Source organism: Agelaius tricolor, unplaced genomic scaffold (assembly GCF_023055355.1).
Source record: "Agelaius tricolor isolate 1412-34295 unplaced genomic scaffold, bAgeTri1.0.p SCAF_32, whole genome shotgun sequence".
Lineage (NCBI taxonomy): Eukaryota > Metazoa > Chordata > Aves > Passeriformes > Icteridae > Agelaius > Agelaius tricolor.
Window position 1 is genome coordinate 511,388 of NW_027269292.1, and position 16,513 is coordinate 527,900.

Here is a 16,513-nt window from a genome sequence, read left to right on the forward strand (position 1 = left end):
AGAAGGAGTTTTGGACAACTATTTTTGCTTCTTGCTAAACGCTCTGCAGACCTCCGTGAGACTTCTAGAAGAAGAGATGGGGTGTTTTCTGTACTGGTACCGTTTCTCCTTGCAGGATATAGTGGTGAAGCATTTTGCTGACTGTTAGGTGACAAGAGAGGAAGAAGACGGAGATACAGAGCTCTCCGAAGCTAAGTGTTGGCCCCGGAACTCTTTTGGCACAAGGTGCTCTACGGAGCTGCCTGCGACTGGCACAAAGCTCTGTGCGCGAAGAAGCCGCTCTTCGCCTCCGGGAGACAGAGAGAGCGGCAGCTTCCCAACGGCGAACAACCAAGCCGCACCAGACCAGTATAGTGTGGGTAGCTTTCCAACTTATAGAAAACAGAACTTTACCACTCTCCTGCCTTTTCCACTCACATGCTATTGGAAAAGAAGGCGTTTGGGACAACTATCTTCAGCTTTTTGCTAAACAGTCTGCAGACCTCCCTGCAACTTCTAGGACAAGATTGGGGATGTTTTCTGTACTGGCACAGTTTCTCCTTGCAAGATATAGTGGAAAAGCATTTTGCTAAGTGTTAGGTGTCAAGAGAAGCAGAAGACGTAGATACGGAGCTCTCCGAAACTAAGTGCCAGTCGTGGGCATCGTCCGGCACAAAGCGCCCTCTTGGAACGCGCTGCGACCGGCCCAATACTGTATGCGCGAAGAAGCCGCTTCTTCGCCTCCGGGAGACAGAGAGAGCGGCAGCTTCCCAACGGCGAACAACCAAGCCGCACCAGACCAGTATAGTGTGGGTAGCTTTCAAAGTGAGAGAAAACAGTACTTTAGCACTTTCTTGCCTTTTCAATTAACATTCTATTGGAAAAGAAGGCGTTTGGGACAACTATCTTCAGGTTTTTGCTAAAAAGCCTGCAGACCTCCTTGCAACTTCTAGGACAAGATTGGGGATGTTTTCTGTACTGGCACAGTTTCTCCTTGCAAGATATAGTGGAAAAGCTTTTTGCTATGTGTTAGGTGACAAGAGAGGCAGAAGACGAAGATACGCAGCTGTATGAAGTGAAGAGCCGGTCTGGCGTCTTTTGACACAAGGCGCTCTCTGGAACGCACCGCAACCGGCCAAAGACTGTATGCGCGAAGAAGCCGCTTTTTCGCCTGCAGGAGACAGAGAGAGCGGCAGCTTCCCAACGGCGAACAACCAAGCCGCACCAGAGCAGTATAGTGTGGGTAGCATTCAAACTGAGAGACAACAGTATTTTACCACTCTCTTGGCTTTTGCATTCACATTCTACAGGAAAAGAAGGAGTTTTGGACAACTATTTGTGCTTCTTGCTAAACGCTCTGCAGACGTCCGTGAGACTTCTAGAAGAAGAGATGGGGTGTTTTCTGTACTGGTACCGTTTCTCCTTGGAAGACATAGTGGAAATGCTTTTTGCTATGTGTAAAGTGACAGGAGTGGCAAACGACGGAGATACGCAGCTCTAGGAAGGTAAGTGCCAGTCCCGGGCGTCTTTCGGCACAGGTGCTCTACGGAGCTCCCTGCGACCAGCACAAAGCTCTGTGCGCAACAAAGCCGCTTCTTCGCCTCCGGGAGACCGAGAGAGCGGATGCTGCTGAAAGCGGAAGAACCAAGCCTCACTACACACCCGTGGTGTGGGTAGCTTTCCAACTGAGAGAAAACAGCACCTTACCACTCTCCTGCCTTTTCCACTCACATGCTATTGAAAGGGAGGCGTTTTGGACAACTAATCTTTTGCTTTTTGCCAATCCGTCTGCAGAGGTCCGAGCAATTTTAGAACAGGATATGGGCGGTTTTGTGTACTGGCACAGTTTCTCCTTGCAAGATATAGTGGAAAAGCATTTTGCTGACTGTTAGGCGACAAGAGAGGAAGAAGACGGAGATACGGAGCTCTCTGGAGCTAAGTGCCGGTCCCGGGCATCTTTCGGCACAAGCCGCTCTGCGGCGATCGCTGCGACGGGGCAAATGCTCTCTGCGCAAAGGAGCCGTTTCGTCGCCTCCGGGAGACAGAAATAGCGGCAGGCTTCAAAAGGCGAAGAATCAAGCGCAGCACACCGCTAGAGTGTGCGTAAGTTTCAAACTGATAGAAAACAGTGCCTTACCACTCTCTTGGCTTGCCACTCATAATTTTTTCTAAAAGAAGGAGTTTTGGACAACTATCTTTTGCTTCTTGCGGAACACTCTGCAGACCTCCGGGCGACTTCTAGAAGAAGATTGGGAAGGATTTCTGTATTTCCACAGTTTCTCCTTAAAATTCTTGAGGAAAAGCATTTTGCTGAGTGTTAGGCGACAACAGAGGCAGAAGAAGGAGATACGGAACTCTGCGAAGCTATGTACCGCTCCCGGGCATCTGTGGGCACAAGCCGCTCTCTGGAACACAGCGCGACCGGCCAAATGATGTATGCGCAAAGAAGCTGCTTCTTCGCCTCTGGGAGACAGAGAGGGCGGCAGGCTTCAAAAGGCGAAGAATCAAGCGCAGCACACCGCTAGAGTGTGCGTAAGTTTCAAACTGATAGAAAACAGTACTTTACCACTCTCTTGGCTTGCCACTCATAATTTTTTCTAAAAGAAGGAGTTTTGGACAACTATCTTTTGCTTCTTGCGGAACACTCTGCAGACCTCCGTGCGACTTCTAGAAGAGGATTGGGACGGATTTCTGTATTTCCACAGTTTCTCCTTAAAATTTTTGTGGAAAAGCATTTTGCTGAGTGTTAGGCGACAACAGAGGCAGAAGACGGAGATACGGAGCTCTGCGAAGCTATGTACCGCTCCCGGGCATCTTTTGGCTCAAGGTGTTCTACGGAGCTGCCTGCGACCGGCACAAAGCTCTGTGCGCGAAGAAGCCGCTCTTCGCCTGCAGGAGACAGAGAGAGAGGCAGCTTCCCAAAGGCGAACAACCAAGCCGCACCAGACCAGTATAGTGTGGGTAGCTTTCAAAGTGAGAGAAAACAGTACTTTAGCACTTTCTTGCCTTTTCAATTCATATTCTATTGGAAAAGAAGGCGTTTGGGACAACTATCTTCAGCTTTTTGCTAAACAGTCTGCTGACCTCCCTGCAACTTCTAGGACAAGATTGGGGATGTTTTCTGTATTGGCACAGTTTCTCCTTGGAAGACATAGTGGCAATGCGTTTTGGTATGTGTAAAGTGACAAGAGTGGCAAAGGACGGAGATACGCAGCTCTAGGAAGGTAAGTGCCAGTCCCGGGCGTCTTTCGGCACAGGTGCTCTACGGAGCTCCCTGCGACCAGTACAAAGCTCTGTGCGCAAAAAAGCCGCTTCTTCGCCTCCGGGAGACAGAGACAGCGCATGCTGCTGAAAGGGGAAGAACCAAGCCTCACCACAGACCCGTGGTGTGGGCAGCTTTCCAACTGAGAGAAAACAGCACCTTACCACTCTCCTGCCTTTTCCACTCACATGCTATTGGAAAAGAAGGAGTTTTGGACAACTTACCTTTTGCTTTTTGCCAATCCGTCTGCAGAGGTCCGAGCAATTTTAGAACAGGATATGGGCGGTTTTGTGTACTGGCACAGTTTCTCCTTGCAAGATATAGTGGAAAAACATTTTGCTAAGTGTTAGGTGTCAAGAGAAGCAGAAGACGTACATACGGAGCTCTCCGAAACTAAGTGCCAGTCGTGGGCATCGTCCGGCACAAAGCGCCCTCTTGGAACGCGCTGCGACCGGCCCAATACTGTATGCACGAAGAAGCCGCTTCTTCGCCTCCGGGAGACAGAGAGAGCGGCAGCTTCCCAACGGCGAACAACCAAGCCGCACCAGAGCAGTATAGTGTGGGTAGCTTTCAAAGTGAGAGAAAACAGTACTTTAGCACTTTCTTGCCTTTTCAATTAACATTCTATTGGAAAAGAAGGCGTTTGGGACAACTATCTTCAGGTTTTTGCTAAAAAGCCTGCAGACCTCCTTGCACCATCTAGAGCAAGATTGGGGATGTTTTCTGTATTGGCACAGTTTCTCCTTGGAAGACATAGTGGCAATGCGTTTTGGTATGTGTAAAGTGACAAGAGTGGCAAAGGACGGAGATACGCAGCTCTAGGAAGCAAAGTGCCGGTCCCGGGCGTCTTTCGGCACAAGGCGCTCTACGGAGCTCCCTGCGACCAGCACAAAGCTCTGTGCGCAAAAAAGCCTCTTCTTCGCTTCCGGGAGACGGAGAGACAAGCAGGTTTCGAAAGACGAACAAAGAAGACGAACGACACCGGCAGCCTGTGGCCAGTATCCAAACTTAAAGAGAACGAGTACTTTAGCGCTCTCCTGCCTTTCCTCTCACATGCTATTGGAAAAGAAGGCGTTTTGGACAACTATTTGTGCTTCTTGCTAAACGCTCTGCAGACGTCCGTGAGACTTCTAGAAGAAGAGATGGGGTGTTTTCTGTACTGGCACAGTTTCTCCTTGCAAGATATAGTGGAAAAGCTTTTTGCTATGTGTTAGGTGACAAGAGAGGCAGAAGACGAAGATACGGAGCTCCATGAAGCTAAGTGCCGGTCCCGGTCGTCTTTTGGCACAAGGCGCTCTCTGGAACGGACCGCGACCGGCCCAATACTGTATGCGCGAAGAAGCCGCTTCTTCCCCTCCGGGAGACAGAGAGAGCGGCAGCTTCCCAACGGCGAACAACCAAGCCGCAGCAGAGCAGTATAGTGTGGGTAGCATTCAAACTGAGAGACAACAGTACTTTACCACTCTCTTGGCTTTTGCATTCACATTCTACTGGAAAAGAAGGAGTTTTGGACAACTATTTTTGCTTCTTGCTAAACGCTCTGCAGACCTCCGTGAGACTTCTAGAAGAAGAGATGGGGTGTTTTCTGTACTGGTACCGTTTCTCCTTGCAGGATATAGTGGTGAAGCATTTTGCTGACTGTTAGGTGACAAGAGAGGAAGAAGACGGAGATACAGAGCTCTCCGAAGCTAAGTGTTGGCCCCGGAACTCTTTTGGCACAAGGTGCTCTACGGAGCTGCCTGCGACTGGCACAAAGCTCTGTGCGCGAAGAAGCCGCTCTTCGCCTCCGGGAGACAGAGAGAGCGGCAGCTTCCCAACGGCGAACAACCAAGCCGCACCAGACCAGTATAGTGTGGGTAGCTTTCCAACTTATAGAAAACAGAACTTTACCACTCTCCTGCCTTTTCCACTCACATGCTATTGGAAAAGAAGGCGTTTGGGACAACTATCTTCAGCTTTTTGCTAAACAGTCTGCAGACCTCCCTGCAACTTCTAGGACAAGATTGGGGATGTTTTCTGTACTGGCACAGTTTCTCCTTGCAAGATATAGTGGAAAAGCATTTTGCTAAGTGTTAGGTGTCAAGAGAAGCAGAAGACGTAGATACGGAGCTCTCCGAAACTAAGTGCCAGTCGTGGGCATCGTCCGGCACAAAGCGCCCTCTTGGAACGCGCTGCGACCGGCCCAATACTGTATGCGCGAAGAAGCCGCTTCTTCGCCTCCGGGAGACAGAGAGAGCGGCAGCTTCCCAACGGCGAACAACCAAGCCGCACCAGACCAGTATAGTGTGGGTAGCTTTCAAAGTGAGAGAAAACAGTACTTTAGCACTTTCTTGCCTTTTCAATTAACATTCTATTGGAAAAGAAGGCGTTTGGGACAACTATCTTCAGGTTTTTGCTAAAAAGCCTGCAGACCTCCTTGCAACTTCTAGGACAAGATTGGGGATGTTTTCTGTACTGGCACAGTTTCTCCTTGCAAGATATAGTGGAAAAGCTTTTTGCTATGTGTTAGGTGACAAGAGAGGCAGAAGACGAAGATACGCAGCTGTATGAAGTGAAGAGCCGGTCTGGCGTCTTTTGACACAAGGCGCTCTCTGGAACGCACCGCAACCGGCCAAAGACTGTATGCGCGAAGAAGCCGCTTTTTCGCCTGCAGGAGACAGAGAGAGCGGCAGCTTCCCAACGGCGAACAACCAAGCCGCACCAGAGCAGTATAGTGTGGGTAGCATTCAAACTGAGAGACAACAGTATTTTACCACTCTCTTGGCTTTTGCATTCACATTCTACAGGAAAAGAAGGAGTTTTGGACAACTATTTGTGCTTCTTGCTAAACGCTCTGCAGACGTCCGTGAGACTTCTAGAAGAAGAGATGGGGTGTTTTCTGTACTGGTACCGTTTCTCCTTGGAAGACATAGTGGAAATGCTTTTTGCTATGTGTAAAGTGACAGGAGTGGCAAACGACGGAGATACGCAGCTCTAGGAAGGTAAGTGCCAGTCCCGGGCGTCTTTCGGCACAGGTGCTCTACGGAGCTCCCTGCGACCAGCACAAAGCTCTGTGCGCAACAAAGCCGCTTCTTCGCCTCCGGGAGACCGAGAGAGCGGATGCTGCTGAAAGCGGAAGAACCAAGCCTCACTACACACCCGTGGTGTGGGTAGCTTTCCAACTGAGAGAAAACAGCACCTTACCACTCTCCTGCCTTTTCCACTCACATGCTATTGAAAGGGAGGCGTTTTGGACAACTAATCTTTTGCTTTTTGCCAATCCGTCTGCAGAGGTCCGAGCAATTTTAGAACAGGATATGGGCGGTTTTGTGTACTGGCACAGTTTCTCCTTGCAAGATATAGTGGAAAAGCATTTTGCTGACTGTTAGGCGACAAGAGAGGAAGAAGACGGAGATACGGAGCTCTCTGGAGCTAAGTGCCGGTCCCGGGCATCTTTCGGCACAAGCCGCTCTGCGGCGATCGCTGCGACGGGGCAAATGCTCTCTGCGCAAAGGAGCCGTTTCGTCGCCTCCGGGAGACAGAAATAGCGGCAGGCTTCAAAAGGCGAAGAATCAAGCGCAGCACACCGCTAGAGTGTGCGTAAGTTTCAAACTGATAGAAAACAGTGCCTTACCACTCTCTTGGCTTGCCACTCATAATTTTTTCTAAAAGAAGGAGTTTTGGACAACTATCTTTTGCTTCTTGCGGAACACTCTGCAGACCTCCGGGCGACTTCTAGAAGAAGATTGGGAAGGATTTCTGTATTTCCACAGTTTCTCCTTAAAATTCTTGAGGAAAAGCATTTTGCTGAGTGTTAGGCGACAACAGAGGCAGAAGAAGGAGATACGGAACTCTGCGAAGCTATGTACCGCTCCCGGGCATCTGTGGGCACAAGCCGCTCTCTGGAACACAGCGCGACCGGCCAAATGATGTATGCGCAAAGAAGCTGCTTCTTCGCCTCTGGGAGACAGAGAGGGCGGCAGGCTTCAAAAGGCGAAGAATCAAGCGCAGCACACCGCTAGAGTGTGCGTAAGTTTCAAACTGATAGAAAACAGTACTTTACCACTCTCTTGGCTTGCCACTCATAATTTTTTCTAAAAGAAGGAGTTTTGGACAACTATCTTTTGCTTCTTGCGGAACACTCTGCAGACCTCCGTGCGACTTCTAGAAGAGGATTGGGACGGATTTCTGTATTTCCACAGTTTCTCCTTAAAATTTTTGTGGAAAAGCATTTTGCTGAGTGTTAGGCGACAACAGAGGCAGAAGACGGAGATACGGAGCTCTGCGAAGCTATGTACCGCTCCCGGGCATCTTTTGGCTCAAGGTGTTCTACGGAGCTGCCTGCGACCGGCACAAAGCTCTGTGCGCGAAGAAGCCGCTCTTCGCCTGCAGGAGACAGAGAGAGAGGCAGCTTCCCAAAGGCGAACAACCAAGCCGCACCAGACCAGTATAGTGTGGGTAGCTTTCAAAGTGAGAGAAAACAGTACTTTAGCACTTTCTTGCCTTTTCAATTCATATTCTATTGGAAAAGAAGGCGTTTGGGACAACTATCTTCAGCTTTTTGCTAAACAGTCTGCTGACCTCCCTGCAACTTCTAGGACAAGATTGGGGATGTTTTCTGTATTGGCACAGTTTCTCCTTGGAAGACATAGTGGCAATGCGTTTTGGTATGTGTAAAGTGACAAGAGTGGCAAAGGACGGAGATACGCAGCTCTAGGAAGGTAAGTGCCAGTCCCGGGCGTCTTTCGGCACAGGTGCTCTACGGAGCTCCCTGCGACCAGTACAAAGCTCTGTGCGCAAAAAAGCCGCTTCTTCGCCTCCGGGAGACAGAGACAGCGCATGCTGCTGAAAGGGGAAGAACCAAGCCTCACCACAGACCCGTGGTGTGGGCAGCTTTCCAACTGAGAGAAAACAGCACCTTACCACTCTCCTGCCTTTTCCACTCACATGCTATTGGAAAAGAAGGAGTTTTGGACAACTTACCTTTTGCTTTTTGCCAATCCGTCTGCAGAGGTCCGAGCAATTTTAGAACAGGATATGGGCGGTTTTGTGTACTGGCACAGTTTCTCCTTGCAAGATATAGTGGAAAAACATTTTGCTAAGTGTTAGGTGTCAAGAGAAGCAGAAGACGTACATACGGAGCTCTCCGAAACTAAGTGCCAGTCGTGGGCATCGTCCGGCACAAAGCGCCCTCTTGGAACGCGCTGCGACCGGCCCAATACTGTATGCACGAAGAAGCCGCTTCTTCGCCTCCGGGAGACAGAGAGAGCGGCAGCTTCCCAACGGCGAACAACCAAGCCGCACCAGAGCAGTATAGTGTGGGTAGCTTTCAAAGTGAGAGAAAACAGTACTTTAGCACTTTCTTGCCTTTTCAATTAACATTCTATTGGAAAAGAAGGCGTTTGGGACAACTATCTTCAGGTTTTTGCTAAAAAGCCTGCAGACCTCCTTGCACCATCTAGAGCAAGATTGGGGATGTTTTCTGTATTGGCACAGTTTCTCCTTGGAAGACATAGTGGCAATGCGTTTTGGTATGTGTAAAGTGACAAGAGTGGCAAAGGACGGAGATACGCAGCTCTAGGAAGCAAAGTGCCGGTCCCGGGCGTCTTTCGGCACAAGGCGCTCTACGGAGCTCCCTGCGACCAGCACAAAGCTCTGTGCGCAAAAAAGCCTCTTCTTCGCTTCCGGGAGACGGAGAGACAAGCAGGTTTCGAAAGACGAACAAAGAAGACGAACGACACCGGCAGCCTGTGGCCAGTATCCAAACTTAAAGAGAACGAGTACTTTAGCGCTCTCCTGCCTTTCCTCTCACATGCTATTGGAAAAGAAGGCGTTTTGGACAACTATTTGTGCTTCTTGCTAAACGCTCTGCAGACGTCCGTGAGACTTCTAGAAGAAGAGATGGGGTGTTTTCTGTACTGGCACAGTTTCTCCTTGCAAGATATAGTGGAAAAGCTTTTTGCTATGTGTTAGGTGACAAGAGAGGCAGAAGACGAAGATACGGAGCTCCATGAAGCTAAGTGCCGGTCCCGGTCGTCTTTTGGCACAAGGCGCTCTCTGGAACGGACCGCGACCGGCCCAATACTGTATGCGCGAAGAAGCCGCTTCTTCCCCTCCGGGAGACAGAGAGAGCGGCAGCTTCCCAACGGCGAACAACCAAGCCGCAGCAGAGCAGTATAGTGTGGGTAGCATTCAAACTGAGAGACAACAGTACTTTACCACTCTCTTGGCTTTTGCATTCACATTCTACTGGAAAAGAAGGAGTTTTGGACAACTATTTTTGCTTCTTGCTAAACGCTCTGCAGACCTCCGTGAGACTTCTAGAAGAAGAGATGGGGTGTTTTCTGTACTGGTACCGTTTCTCCTTGCAGGATATAGTGGTGAAGCATTTTGCTGACTGTTAGGTGACAAGAGAGGAAGAAGACGGAGATACAGAGCTCTCCGAAGCTAAGTGTTGGCCCCGGAACTCTTTTGGCACAAGGTGCTCTACGGAGCTGCCTGCGACTGGCACAAAGCTCTGTGCGCGAAGAAGCCGCTCTTCGCCTCCGGGAGACAGAGAGAGCGGCAGCTTCCCAACGGCGAACAACCAAGCCGCACCAGACCAGTATAGTGTGGGTAGCTTTCCAACTTATAGAAAACAGAACTTTACCACTCTCCTGCCTTTTCCACTCACATGCTATTGGAAAAGAAGGCGTTTGGGACAACTATCTTCAGCTTTTTGCTAAACAGTCTGCAGACCTCCCTGCAACTTCTAGGACAAGATTGGGGATGTTTTCTGTACTGGCACAGTTTCTCCTTGCAAGATATAGTGGAAAAGCATTTTGCTAAGTGTTAGGTGTCAAGAGAAGCAGAAGACGTAGATACGGAGCTCTCCGAAACTAAGTGCCAGTCGTGGGCATCGTCCGGCACAAAGCGCCCTCTTGGAACGCGCTGCGACCGGCCCAATACTGTATGCGCGAAGAAGCCGCTTCTTCGCCTCCGGGAGACAGAGAGAGCGGCAGCTTCCCAACGGCGAACAACCAAGCCGCACCAGACCAGTATAGTGTGGGTAGCTTTCAAAGTGAGAGAAAACAGTACTTTAGCACTTTCTTGCCTTTTCAATTAACATTCTATTGGAAAAGAAGGCGTTTGGGACAACTATCTTCAGGTTTTTGCTAAAAAGCCTGCAGACCTCCTTGCAACTTCTAGGACAAGATTGGGGATGTTTTCTGTACTGGCACAGTTTCTCCTTGCAAGATATAGTGGAAAAGCTTTTTGCTATGTGTTAGGTGACAAGAGAGGCAGAAGACGAAGATACGCAGCTGTATGAAGTGAAGAGCCGGTCTGGCGTCTTTTGACACAAGGCGCTCTCTGGAACGCACCGCAACCGGCCAAAGACTGTATGCGCGAAGAAGCCGCTTTTTCGCCTGCAGGAGACAGAGAGAGCGGCAGCTTCCCAACGGCGAACAACCAAGCCGCACCAGAGCAGTATAGTGTGGGTAGCATTCAAACTGAGAGACAACAGTATTTTACCACTCTCTTGGCTTTTGCATTCACATTCTACAGGAAAAGAAGGAGTTTTGGACAACTATTTGTGCTTCTTGCTAAACGCTCTGCAGACGTCCGTGAGACTTCTAGAAGAAGAGATGGGGTGTTTTCTGTACTGGTACCGTTTCTCCTTGGAAGACATAGTGGAAATGCTTTTTGCTATGTGTAAAGTGACAGGAGTGGCAAACGACGGAGATACGCAGCTCTAGGAAGGTAAGTGCCAGTCCCGGGCGTCTTTCGGCACAGGTGCTCTACGGAGCTCCCTGCGACCAGCACAAAGCTCTGTGCGCAACAAAGCCGCTTCTTCGCCTCCGGGAGACCGAGAGAGCGGATGCTGCTGAAAGCGGAAGAACCAAGCCTCACTACACACCCGTGGTGTGGGTAGCTTTCCAACTGAGAGAAAACAGCACCTTACCACTCTCCTGCCTTTTCCACTCACATGCTATTGAAAGGGAGGCGTTTTGGACAACTAATCTTTTGCTTTTTGCCAATCCGTCTGCAGAGGTCCGAGCAATTTTAGAACAGGATATGGGCGGTTTTGTGTACTGGCACAGTTTCTCCTTGCAAGATATAGTGGAAAAGCATTTTGCTGACTGTTAGGCGACAAGAGAGGAAGAAGACGGAGATACGGAGCTCTCTGGAGCTAAGTGCCGGTCCCGGGCATCTTTCGGCACAAGCCGCTCTGCGGCGATCGCTGCGACGGGGCAAATGCTCTCTGCGCAAAGGAGCCGTTTCGTCGCCTCCGGGAGACAGAAATAGCGGCAGGCTTCAAAAGGCGAAGAATCAAGCGCAGCACACCGCTAGAGTGTGCGTAAGTTTCAAACTGATAGAAAACAGTGCCTTACCACTCTCTTGGCTTGCCACTCATAATTTTTTCTAAAAGAAGGAGTTTTGGACAACTATCTTTTGCTTCTTGCGGAACACTCTGCAGACCTCCGGGCGACTTCTAGAAGAAGATTGGGAAGGATTTCTGTATTTCCACAGTTTCTCCTTAAAATTCTTGAGGAAAAGCATTTTGCTGAGTGTTAGGCGACAACAGAGGCAGAAGAAGGAGATACGGAACTCTGCGAAGCTATGTACCGCTCCCGGGCATCTGTGGGCACAAGCCGCTCTCTGGAACACAGCGCGACCGGCCAAATGATGTATGCGCAAAGAAGCTGCTTCTTCGCCTCTGGGAGACAGAGAGGGCGGCAGGCTTCAAAAGGCGAAGAATCAAGCGCAGCACACCGCTAGAGTGTGCGTAAGTTTCAAACTGATAGAAAACAGTACTTTACCACTCTCTTGGCTTGCCACTCATAATTTTTTCTAAAAGAAGGAGTTTTGGACAACTATCTTTTGCTTCTTGCGGAACACTCTGCAGACCTCCGTGCGACTTCTAGAAGAGGATTGGGACGGATTTCTGTATTTCCACAGTTTCTCCTTAAAATTTTTGTGGAAAAGCATTTTGCTGAGTGTTAGGCGACAACAGAGGCAGAAGACGGAGATACGGAGCTCTGCGAAGCTATGTACCGCTCCCGGGCATCTTTTGGCACAAGGTGCTCTACGGAGCTGCCTGCGACCGGCACAAAGCTCTGTGCGCGAAGAAGCCGCTCTTCGCCTGCAGGAGACAGAGAGAGAGGCAGCTTCCCAAAGGCGAACAACCAAGCCGCACCAGACCAGTATAGTGTGGGTAGCTTTCAAAGTGAGAGAAAACAGTACTTTAGCACTTTCTTGCCTTTTCAATTCATATTCTATTGGAAAAGAAGGCGTTTGGGACAACTATCTTCAGCTTTTTGCTAAACAGTCTGCTGACCTCCCTGCAACTTCTAGGACAAGATTGGGGATGTTTTCTGTATTGGCACAGTTTCTCCTTGGAAGACATAGTGGCAATGCGTTTTGGTATGTGTAAAGTGACAAGAGTGGCAAAGGACGGAGATACGCAGCTCTAGGAAGGTAAGTGCCAGTCCCGGGCGTCTTTCGGCACAGGTGCTCTACGGAGCTCCCTGCGACCAGTACAAAGCTCTGTGCGCAAAAAAGCCGCTTCTTCGCCTCCGGGAGACCGAGAGAGCGGATGCTGCTGAAAGGGGAAGAACCAAGCCTCACCACAGACCCGTGGTGTGGGCAGCTTTCCAACTGAGAGAAAACAGCACCTTACCACTCTCCTGCCTTTTCCACTCACATGCTATTGGAAAAGAAGGAGTTTTGGACAACTTACCTTTTGCTTTTTGCCAATCCGTCTGCAGAGGTCCGAGCAATTTTAGAACAGGATATGGGCGGTTTTGTGTACTGGCACAGTTTCTCCTTGCAAGATATAGTGGAAAAACATTTTGCTAAGTGTTAGGTGTCAAGAGAAGCAGAAGACGTACATACGGAGCTCTCCGAAACTAAGTGCCAGTCGTGGGCATCGTCCGGCACAAAGCGCCCTCTTGGAACGCGCTGCGACCGGCCCAATACTGTATGCACGAAGAAGCCGCTTCTTCGCCTCCGGGAGACAGAGAGAGCGGCAGCTTCCCAACGGCGAACAACCAAGCCGCACCAGAGCAGTATAGTGTGGGTAGCTTTCAAAGTGAGAGAAAACAGTACTTTAGCACTTTCTTGCCTTTTCAATTAACATTCTATTGGAAAAGAAGGCGTTTGGGACAACTATCTTCAGGTTTTTGCTAAAAAGCCTGCAGACCTCCTTGCACCATCTAGAGCAAGATTGGGGATGTTTTCTGTATTGGCACAGTTTCTCCTTGGAAGACATAGTGGCAATGCGTTTTGGTATGTGTAAAGTGACAAGAGTGGCAAAGGACGGAGATACGCAGCTCTAGGAAGCAAAGTGCCGGTCCCGGGCGTCTTTCGGCACAAGGCGCTCTACGGAGCTCCCTGCGACCAGCACAAAGCTCTGTGCGCAAAAAAGCCTCTTCTTCGCTTCCGGGAGACGGAGAGACAAGCAGGTTTCGAAAGACGAACAAAGAAGACGAACGACACCGGCAGCCTGTGGCCAGTATCCAAACTTAAAGAGAACGAGTACTTTAGCGCTCTCCTGCCTTTCCTCTCACATGCTATTGGAAAAGAAGGCGTTTTGGACAACTATTTGTGCTTCTTGCTAAACGCTCTGCAGACGTCCGTGAGACTTCTAGAAGAAGAGATGGGGTGTTTTCTGTACTGGCACAGTTTCTCCTTGCAAGATATAGTGGAAAAGCTTTTTGCTATGCGTTAGGTGACAAGAGAGGCAGAAGACGAAGATACGCAGCTCCATGAAGCTAAGTGCCGGTCCCGGTCGTCTTTTGGCACAAGGCGCTCTCTGGAACGCACCGCGACCGGCCCAATACTGTATGCGCGAAGAAGCCGCTTCTTCCCCTCCGGGAGACAGAGAGAGCGGCAGCTTCCCAACGGCGAACAACCAAGCCGCACCAGAGCAGTATAGTGTGGGTAGCATTCAAACTGAGAGACAACAGTACTTTACCACTCTCTTGGCTTTTGCATTCATATTCTACTGGAAAAGAAGGAGTTTTGGACAACTATTTGTGCTTCTTGCTAAACGCTCTGCAGACGTCCGTGAGACTTCTAGAAGAAGAGATGGGGTGTTTTCTGTACTGGGACAGTTTCTCCTTGCAGGATATAGTGGTGAAGCATTTTGCTGACTGTTAGGCGACAAGAGAGGAAGAAGACGGAGATACAGAGCTCTCCGAAGCTAAGTGTTGGCCCCGGAACTCTTTTGGCACAAGGTGCTCTACGGAGCTGCCTGCGACTGGCACAAAGCTCTGTGCGCGAAGAAGCCGCTCTTCGCCTCCGGGAGACAGAGAGAGCGGCAGCTTCCCAACGGCGAACAACCAAGCCGCACCAGACCAGTATAGTGTGGGTAGCTTTCAAACTTATAGAAAACAGAACTTTACCACTCTCCTGCCTTTTCCACTCACATGCTATTGGAAAAGAAGGCGTTTGGGACAACTATCTTCAGCTTTTTGCTAAACAGTCTGCAGACCTCCCTGCAACTTCTAGGACAAGATTGGGGATGTTTTCTGTACTGGCACAGTTTCTCCTTGCAAGATATAGTGGAAAAGCATTTTGCTAAGTGTTAGGTGTCAAGAGAAGCAGAAGACGTACATACGGAGCTCTCCGAAACTAAGTGCCAGTCGTGGGCATCGTCCGGCACAAAGCGCCCTCTTGGAACGCGCTGCGACCGGCCCAATACTGTATGCGCGAAGAAGCCGCTTCTTCGCCTCCGGGAGACAGAGAGAGCGGCAGCTTCCCAACGGCGAACAACCAAGCCGCACCAGACCAGTATAGTGTGGGTAGCTTTCAAAGTGAGAGAAAACAGTACTTTAGCACTTTCTTGCCTTTTCAATTAACATTCTATTGGAAAAGAAGGCGTTTGGGACAACTATCTTCAGGTTTTTGCTAAAAAGCCTGCAGACCTCCTTGCACCATCTAGAGCAAGATTGGGGATGTTTTCTGTACTGGCACAGTTTCTCCTTGCAAGATATAGTGGAAAAGCTTTTTGCTATGTGTTAGGTGACAAGAGAGGCAGAAGACGAAGATACGCAGCTGTATGAAGTGAAGAGCCGGTCTGGCGTCTTTTGACACAAGGCGCTCTCTGGAACGCACCGCAACCGGCCAAAGACTGTATGCGCGAAGAAGCCGCTTCTTCGCCTGCAGGAGACAGAGAGAGCGGCAGCTTCCCAACGGCGAACAACCAAGCCGCACCAGAGCAGTATAGTGTGGGTAGCATTCAAAGTGAGAGACAACAGTATTTTACCACTCTCTTGGCTTTTGCATTCACATTCTACAGGAAAAGAAGGAGTTTTGGACAACTATTTGTGCTTCTTGCTAAACGCTCTGCAGACGTCCGTGAGACTTCTAGAAGAAGAGATGGGGTGTTTTCTGTACTGGTACCGTTTCTCCTTGGAAGACATAGTGGAAATGCTTTTTGCTATGTGTAAAGTGACAGGAGTGGCAAACGACGGAGATACGCAGCTCTAGGAAGGTAAGTGCCAGTCCCGGGCGTCTTTCGGCACAGGTGCTCTACGGAGCTCCCTGCGACCAGCACAAAGCTCTGTGCGCAACAAAGCCGCTTCTTCGCCTCCGGGAGACCGAGAGAGCGGATGCTGCTGAAAGTGGAAGAACCAAGCCTCACTACACACCCGTGGTGTGGGTAGCTTTCCAACTGAGAGAAAACAGCACCTTACCACTCTCCTGCCTTTTCCACTCACATGCTATTGAAAGGGAGGCGTTTTGGACAACTAATCTTTTGCTTTTTGCCAATCCGTCTGCAGAGGTCCGAGCAATTTTAGAACAGGATATGGGCGGTTTTGTGTACTGGCACAGTTTCTCCTTGCAAGATATAGTGGAAAAGCATTTTGCTGACTGTTAGGCGACAAGAGAGGAAGAAGACGGAGATACGGAGCTCTCTGGAGCTAAGTGCCGGTCCCGGGCATCTTTCGGCACAAGCCGCTCTGCGGCGATCGCTGCGACGGGGCAAATGCTCTCTGCGCAAAGGAGCCGTTTCGTCGCCTCCGGGAGACAGAAATAGCGGCAGGCTTCAAAAGGCGAAGAATCAAGCGCAGCACACCGCTAGAGTGTGCGTAAGTTTCAAACTGATAGAAAACAGTGCCTTACCACTCTCTTGGCTTGCCACTCATAATTTTTTCTAAAAGAAGGAGTTTTGGACAACTATCTTTTGCTTCTTGCGGAACACTCTGCAGACCTCCGGGCGACTTCTAGAAGAAGATTGGGAAGGATTTCTGTATTTCCACAGTTTCTCCTTAAAATTTTTGAGGAAAAGCATTTTGCTGAGTGTTA